Source organism: Triticum urartu, chromosome 2A (genome assembly GCF_056163025.1).
Source record: "Triticum urartu cultivar PI428250 chromosome 2A, HENAU_Tu73, whole genome shotgun sequence".
Taxonomy (NCBI): Eukaryota; Viridiplantae; Streptophyta; class Magnoliopsida; order Poales; family Poaceae; genus Triticum; species Triticum urartu.
Window position 1 is genome coordinate 601342506 of NC_141874.1, and position 9309 is coordinate 601351814.

Sequence of the window (9309 nt, forward strand, 5' to 3'; positions counted from 1 at the left end):
GCGCAAGGTCGCTGACGCACTTGCGGGCCCCCACCTCTGCCTCCCTCCTTCGGGCGGCCGTGGCGGAGCGGGTGATGATCCCGGCGGTCGACGGTGGGATGGCGGCCACGGTGGCTGACGATGGGGTGGCGGCCACGACCACCACCTCCCGCCTTCGGGCCGCGGTGGCGGAGTGGGTGATGGCCACGACGGTCACCTCCCGCCTTCGGGCCGCGGCGGCGGAGTGGGAGATGGCCCTGGCTTTCGAAGGTGGTGTGGGGGCAATGGCGGCCGGCAACAGCTGCCGACGGGCAGCGGCGGCGGAGCGTGTGGTGGGTGTTCCGTGCACACCCAACAGGGATGCCACGCGCACTACACTACGCCGGGGACTGCGTCGCCGTCGCGTTGTAGCCTCCCAGCTGGAACTGTCCTCTGATAACGGCGGAGTGGCTGAGCGACGATGATGGACCGGTGCCATTGGCGATTGTGGGAGAAGCACACGAGATAAGCTACAGGGAGGGAGGGGAAAATGCGACGCAGGGCCATGAGGGTTTTTGTAGGTGGCCGATAAGCATTGGGATTTTGGGGAATTTCACCGAGTCGGGCGGGAAGCTTGCGCGGGAACCTGCGAGGTTGCACGGGAACGGGCTCACCGACGATTCATTGGCGCCACCGTTTGGCTAAAAGAACGCCCCCGCACGCTGCGCAAGCTTGCGCTGTAAACCGTCTGCGGCAGCGGGGTGACAAGACATGCGAGAGGATGACGAAAGGACACGTACACATACGGTTAATACAAAAAAACATTTGCGATTTAATTGCCTACTATACCCTCATCCTGGTTTATAAGTAGGATTTAACTAATAAAATACGAACGCATGTCACCAATGATTATATCGTTGGAGTCGTATTTGAACATAGTTTCCAGCTATACAATTTTTGTAACATGCATTAACACTTTTTGTTTAAATTTAAGGTTATATACCAGCAAGCGTTTGCCCGCAACACACACTGCTTATTCCATCACAAACAGCTTGGATGGATCAACTGTATGTCACGTATCGCACATGCAACTCTAATCTGATTCATGCTTGATGTCTCCGACATCGCTCGCACAGTTCGTCTTATTTGCCACGTATCACTGTGTCGGCCTCTACTCGCGTCCCTCGGTAAGCTCTGCTCGCCGTTAGGCGCCGCAGCGTGATGTGCTCGCCATTAGGAGCCGCGGCGCGCTCTGCTCGCGTCCGTTGACGCGCTCGGCTTGTGGACAGCTTTTCCTTGCGCGTTCAACTGCTATATATATATATGATTGTTCGCCGTTGAGGCGACCGCGGAGCGCTCTGCTCGCGTGCCTCCATGCACGCTCTGCCAGCGGTTTGGCGTGCGCACGATCACGTGGGGGGCCCCATATGCATGTGGTTGCACCGTGCACATTGGCACGTGATGCAGTTACGTGCGGCACGATGGAGTTACGCGCTGCAAATTAGAACTGCCATCAGGGCCTGCCGATATTCCTGGCCGTCCGGCTTCCCCTTTAATTCCCGCGGCCATTATAATCTTAGTCTCTTCAACTTTTCGGTCACGCCCCACAACAGAACAAGCACACCAATGACGACACATGGAGAGGGGATGTCCAGTGGCGCTCCAATGGAGTTCGGCAAGCATAGAGTGGAGACCCACGCGAGGGAGATGGATCTCTCGGTGGTGTACACCATCGACTCGGACGTGGTGGACGACTACATCAACAACGTTGAGCAGTTGCTTGCTCGAGACAAGTACAAGGTGGTCGGCATCGACCTCCAGTACACTAGCGGTCGTCCCGGCATAGATCAGAAGGTTGTCATCGCCCAGTTGTGCGTGGGCCATCATGTCCTCATCTACCACTACTGCATGGCCACAGAGCCTTGCGACCATTTCAACAGGTTTGTCAACAACATTGACTACAAGTTCGCCACGGTGGAAACCATCGACGATGTAAACGTGCTCCGTGTTACGGGCTTGGCCTGCAAGAACCTTGTCGAAATCCGTGACCACTACAGGGTCTGGGGCAGAACGAAGAAGGATTCCCTGGTCGAACTCGCCTCGGCCATCATCGACCCCTACTATGAAAAGATGAAGCAGGATGCCCAGAGAACAAGTCCCCTATCCTGGCACAAGGCCTGGATGCGACAACTGGATGAACCTCACCTCAGGTTCACGGCCAAGAGCGTGTACACATGCTACGAGATGCACAGGTGGATCGTTGACATGAGGAAGTGCCTCGTTACCAAAATCGACGAGCCCGGATCGAGCCACAAGTAGAGCAAGCGTCACAAGAAGTAGATGATGATCAAATGATCATTTATGCTAGTTAATCATGCATGTAATATATAGTTTACTTTATTGGTGTGTGGAAATGGCATGTGTGTAGTAGCCACCTATGTAATTATGCATGTAATAGTTTACTTTGGTGTGTGCAAATGCCATGGTTGTAGTAGCCATCTATGTAAGTGGGTGTTTAATTTGGTTATGCAAGCATGTCCTTATAAGTGTGTGTGTGTGTGTGTGTGTGTGTGTGTGTGTGTGTGTGTATGTTGTTGTTCTGTATGCAATCCCATCGCACAACACACAGGTCTTATTAGTAGCAACCGTCTGTGTTATTATCGGTCTTCACACACATTACTGATTGCAGATCTGTTTGCCGCGTATCACACACATCTTGTTAAGTCGAACCGTTTCTGTTCTCATGTCTCAACGCAAACAATTCATCCGAGTGAACTGCCTGGCGTATATCGCACACACCTTCATCTGGCTGACCGTTTCTTTTGTGTTGCCTAATCACAAACAGTTCATCCGAGTGAACCATATACTGTATATCGCACACACCTCCATCTGGCTGCCCATTTCTTTTGTTCCTCCTCATCACAAACAGTTAATTGAACTGGACCATATGCCCTGCATCGCACACGCAACTAAAATTTGAACCGTGTTTGATGCATCCTCCATCGCAAACGTTTTGCACCTTTTCAACGGGTTTTTTACACCACTGTTTGCGATAATGGCATCGCACACAGTTTCATCAAAGGGTCTCTGATCGTAGTGTCGCGTTAGTAGCATCCTGCAGTAGTGGACGAACAAGATCCAATCGTAAGCTTACCATTCGATCATATAACTTGAGTTTATTGCTATAGCTTTCTTCATGTCAAGTATCTATTCCTAAGACCATGAGATCATGCAACTCCTGGATACCGGAGGAATACCTTGTGTGCTATCAACATCACTTCGTAATTGGGTGATCATAAAGATGCTCTACATGTATCTCCGAAGGTTTATGTTGGGTTGGCATGGACCGAGACTGGGATTTGTCACTCCATGTGACAGAGAGATATCTCTGGGTCCTCTTGGTAATACAACATCATAAAGAGTTTGCAACAAATGTGGCTAATGAGTTAGTCACGAGATCTTGTATTACAGAACAAGTAAAGAGACTTGTCAGTAACGAGATTGAACTAGGTATGGAGATATGGACGATTGAATCTCGGGCAAGTAACATATCGACAGACAAAGGGAATTTCATATGGGATTAACCGAATCCTTGACATCATGGTTCAACTGATAAAAGATCTTCGTGGAATATGTAGGAACCAATATGGGCATCCAAGTTTCGCTATTGGTTATTCACCGGAGAGGTGTCTCGGTCATGTCTACATGATTCTCGAACCCGTAGGGTCCGCACGCTTAACGTTCGGTGATGCTAGACTAACATTGGGATATGCATCTTGGTGACCGAATGTTTATAGGGGTCCCGGATGAGATCCCGAACGTCATGAGGAGCTCCGGAATGGTTCAGAGGTAAATATTTATATATGGCAAGTTGCTTTCAGGGTTTCAGAAAAAGTTTAGTTTTTTCGATATTATACCAGGAAGCTTCAAGAAGGTTTCAAAAAGTTTCGGAGGAGTCCGGAAGTCCATCAAGGGTTCCATCACGTCCCAACACTACTAGGGAAAAGCCTATACACAGAATTTTACCAGTAGCGCTGTACAAAATCAAGCGCTGCTGCTACTTAGTAGCAACGCGCGTAAATAAACCGCGCTACTGCTATGACTTTAGCAGTAGCGCGTACTAGCGAAAAGCGCTGCTGCTACGTTTGAATTGGGCGCACCTGGCTAGCCCAACCTAGCAGTAGCGCGTATAATGGCCCAGCGCTACTGCTAATCTCCTTAGCTGCAGCGTGTATTCCAGAACGCGTTGTAGCTAACGTAGCAGCAGCGCCCTTTCTGGAACGTGCTACTGGTACTTCTGACTTAGCCACACGGTTCGTCCTTCCCCACGACCACTTCATCCCCCAAATCAACTCCACTCTCGCCGCCGCCGCCGCGCGCTCTCCCCACGCCGCCCCCGACCCCAGATTCAACGCCGGCCCCGCCCCCGACCTCAACGCCGCCCGGGACGCTGCCCCCAACCCCGACCTCAACGCCGCCCCGGACGCCGCCCCCGCCCCCCCGACCTCAACGCCGCCCCGGAGCCCCGACCACGACCTCGATGCCGCCTGCCCCTCCCTCGTCGCAGGCACCCGAGGTGAGCACGCCTGCTCCTCCCTCTCCCCTACCTCTGCCTAGGGTTTCTACCTCCATCAAATTAGTTAGGGTGGAAACGAATCGGATGCGGATGCAGCTCAAATGAGTTATGCTTCATGTAAGGGTGGAAACAAATCAAATTTCTAAGATGAATCATAAAACGAGTAAAATTTGACCACTTATTTCACTTTATAGTTGGATAATTGGAATATCCGCTACCATTTTCCACCCCTATAGGTTCATCAAATTAGATGGTAATTAGGGCAGTAGTTCTTAGGTACTAATTAGTTAGTAAGAACTAGGTACTAATTAGGTACTAGAATATTTTTATTTATAGTAAGTTTATTTTTAGTAAGAACTAGTTGAATTAATAGAACTAGTTAGTAAGAACTTGTTGCTATTTTTTAGTTAAAGCAATTTTCCCGCATCGACTTGGATGATGCCTATCCCGCATCCTCGTCGTCGAGTCGGCGGAGGACGACACCTGCTTGACCAGATGGGCCATGTCCGGGACTGGGCTCCGCCGGGGTGGTACTGGGAGGCGCTACCTACCGGGGGGCGCAGGTTGGTGAGGAGCCAGCCTGTCGCTGACTCGAACCTTCTTTGGTGGCGGTCGCGTGGGCCAGTGACGGTCCAGAGGCTCGAGGACTCCGTGGAGGTGGTGCATCACCGTGTCAGTGAGGAGGACGCGCACGTCCGTCGCTACTTGTTTGCGTTGGAGCACAGGTTCTCCAATACCTGGTAGGTTCTCCAGGGATCTCACTGGAGCTATGATCCCGTGATGGTTCCTTCTCTGTGGGTGTCCATCGCCCGCGCCGATACCCGTCGTGTGCTAGGGTTTTAGTTGTACTAGTGATGTTATATGTATGACACTATTCGGGATGTATTAGTGATAATATTCGATGATGTACGGACGCATGAGATGATTTACTTTTGCTTATTGAATGCATGCTAATTTGAGTCTTATAAGATATTTTGAAACGTATATCTTGTGTTGCTCAATATCCAAGTGGCCGGTCATGTTTGCAGGTTACACCTCCGAGTGGCCTATGTTTTGTCGGAGTGTTGATTCATTTCCGTTCCAGCAAATTTCAGGCGCTCGATATATCCTATTTTAGCAAAGGTCATGCCGGATTTTTCCGTGAATTTTTGCATGACTTTTGCCAGAATATGTAGGAAATATCGAGTGCCCCGGATTTGTATGTTGAGTATCCTGGTAGTTGTCTTTTATCGATTTTCAATTAATGTTTTAACTATGAACATAGGAAATGTCTGACGACAAAAAGGATTTCGGTATTTGCAAATACTGCGAAGACGAGCGCGGCCTGTGCTATGGAATCTTCCTAGATGATGATAGGCGCTTCAGCATCAAGCTGGACGAGAACTTCGAAGTGGATACAGTAAGTCACAACGACAAGTCTTTTTTCGTAATTAAGCATGACATCTGCTTCATTTACTTCAACTTATATTTTTTTACTATTCTACTAGCGTATCCCCTGCCATGCAAGAGTTTTTGTATTGGATAAGATAGGTTTCAGTCATACTATGGAGGTAAAGAAAGTTTATTTGAAGACCAAGCATGGTTATATTTTCCATGCAAAATTATACAATTCAGACGACTACACCTATTTTGGATGCAAAACATGGCGAGCACTATGCAAGACTTATGCATTTCAGCCTGATATGGTTATCACCTTTGATATTCGTCCAGAAGATGATATTGAAGGTAATACCGACATCTGGGTCGATGTGCAGACGCCTCCAGTTACACCAAAATGTAAGTTTCTCAACCATATTTATGTCTTTGATATTGTTTATTCAAAAATAGTTGACAACTAATTTGTATTGTCAGCTTATTTCGGTGCAAGTAAACATGTCCAGCGCTTGGTAGACAGGACCTACTACTGTCCCGGGGCTGAACTAAACTGCGAGGAGCTATGTCATTATGTTTCATGGCTTGAGGATCTTGATACCGTCAAGACAAATTTTCTTCCTGGACTTAGAAATCTTAGTACTGAAAACGTGCGACCAATAGTGTTCGTCATGAACTACGGTCACATCTATTTAGGAAGGATGGTAAGATTTTTACTATTTGTCCTCAGTGCATCTTTTCCATACATTATTTGTGAAGCTAAACTTCATTGCTAAGTATGTGACCATACGATGTTCTTCAACAGGGACTCCCGATGAATGTTGTGCCTTATGGGATCGAGACTAAAGGTACCATGAGTATTATTAGCTTACGGCCAAGATATCCTACATGTTACTTTAGTGCATTCAAGATCAGCGATGAATGCTTAATAGTGCAAGACTGGACCAGATATGTGATGGGGGAGCGCAGACAAGTACTAGGGGGCAGCAAACAGATGTGCTACCCAAAATTAGGAGACAGGTTCATCTGCATGCTCCAACTTGATCAAGGAGGAGAGCTACACATGTTTTATGTTGTTTTACCTAAGAGAGAGCAGCAGGAGTGATTAGCTAGAAATGAGTTTGAGGATGATGATGTGCTACACTATTACTATGATGATAAAATAGCTAGTGTTGGTGGTAATGACTGATGATTATTATTAGCTAGTGTTAGTGGTGATTAAATAAATATTGTTGGTGCTAATGATTATGATGATGATTAAATAGCTTGTGCTGGCGGATTAGATTCAAGTGGAGGCAACATGTGGTGCACATCGAAAGTACTACTAGTCCAAACTAGATCAAGTTTGGATTAGTAGTATACTTTTGACATGCACCACATATTGCCTCCACTTGAACCTAATCCACCTTCATTTGACACACTGTTATGGACATAATGATGTAAACCTCATAACTGGTATTGTACCAATATTTGTACGATGGCGCATAAATACACTAAAAATAAAAAAATAAAAAAAACAATACTAGTAGCGATGGAAAGAAAACACGCTGCCAGTAGTTACATTAGCAGCAGCGTGGGAGTGAACAAGCGTTGTAGCTATTTCTCCTAGCAGTAGCGCGTGCGGCACGCGTTACTGCTAAGCAATAGCTATAGTGCCTTATTAGTAGCGCGCCTACCCGCGCTACTAGTGAGCACAAAACCAGCGCTACTGCTAGGGTTTCCCTAGTAGTGCAAGTGCCAAGCATGGGTTGAGGGAAGGCACCCTGGCCTTATTGGGCCAGGCGCACAAGTCCCTCAAGGCCCATGTGGCTGGGAAAGGTCGAAAGTCCACATATGTATGGAAAGGAGGGAATTGGACTAGGAGGGTGAATAGGCAACTACCAAATTTTAGCGCTTTTAAACAAATTAGGGTTAGCAACATGTAGATTGTCTAGATAAGCAACTAGGTGGGCAACCTATATGATGAGCTCAACAACAACACAAGCAAGCACAAGATACAACACAATAAAAGCTTGCACAAAGTAAAGGTAAGAAGTAACCACAAGTGGAGTCGATGGAGACGAGGATGTGTTACCAAAGTTCCTTCCCTTTAGGGGGGAGTACGTCTCCGTTTGAGTGGTATGGGGGCACAATGCTCCCCAAGAAGCCACTAGGGCCACCGTATTCTCCTCACGCCCTCACACAGTGCAAGATATCGTGATTCCACTAGTGGTTCCCTTGAAGGCAGCAACCGAACCTTTACAAATAAGGTTGGGCTCTCTCCACAACTTAATTGGAGGCTCCCAACACCACCACGAAGCTTCACCACAATGGATTGTGGCTCCGAGGTGACCCCTTCCGTCTAGGGTGCCCAAACACCCAGGAGTAACAAGATCCACAAGGGATTAGTGGGGGGACTCAAATTTCTCTTGATGGAAGTGTAGATCGAGGCCGTCTCAAGAAAACCCTACAGAATCAACAAGATTTGATGGCTAGGGAGAGAGATTGGGTGAAAAATGAGCTTTAGGGCGCAACAATGAAGCAAGGGGATAAGAGGTGGGTCTTCTTGGGGAAGAAGACCCCCTATTTATAGTGGAGGGAAATCCAACCATTTTCTACCCACAACCCACACACAAGCGATACTACTGCTCACGGTGGTAGTTCCAAGAGTAGCAGTGCAATAGCAAAACAATCAAGGCGGTAGTGCCGCCGGAGCGGTACTACCGCTCGCCCCAATGGTACTTCCGGTAGGGTCGCGGTACTCAGAGAACTATGGTAATGGAGTGTGCGTAGGATGACAGTACCGCGTCAAGCGGTACTACCGTGCCCTACTGTCGCTCTACTTCCACTGAGTGAAAAATGATTCCAGAAGCAAAATATAAGAATTAGTTTCCATGGTAGTAGAAGGCCGGAAGTACCGCGCGAGCAGTACTACCGCGTTACTACCGCTAATTACTCTGGGCTACATAAAGAACAACGGTGGTGGGGCAGTAGTAGTGTCGTACCGCCCTACTATCGCCCTACTGTCGTTGAAGCAAGAAAGAGTCCAATAACCCAAAATAAGTGGTAGTGACCGCGACACTGGAACCACGGAAGTACCGCGCAAGTGGTACTACCGCTGCCCAGAGCGGTATTACCGCTAAAGTGCTTCACAATCACCAAACAGAAAACAGAGGGAACTCCATTAAAGAGGGAAAGTTTAGTGGGTGCAAAGGAAAGTGTACATGTTGATTCCACCTAAACCTTTCCGAAGCGGACCCCCTCTTAATAATACGGTTTTCCTACGACTCAAATCCACTAAAAAAGAAACGCAGGAAAATAACCGTCTTCCCTCTATATCACCAAGGGGAATAAATCGTCTCGTGTCATATGATAGATTATCTGAAATACTCAATGCACACAAGACTAGTCCGCAAATTGTATTG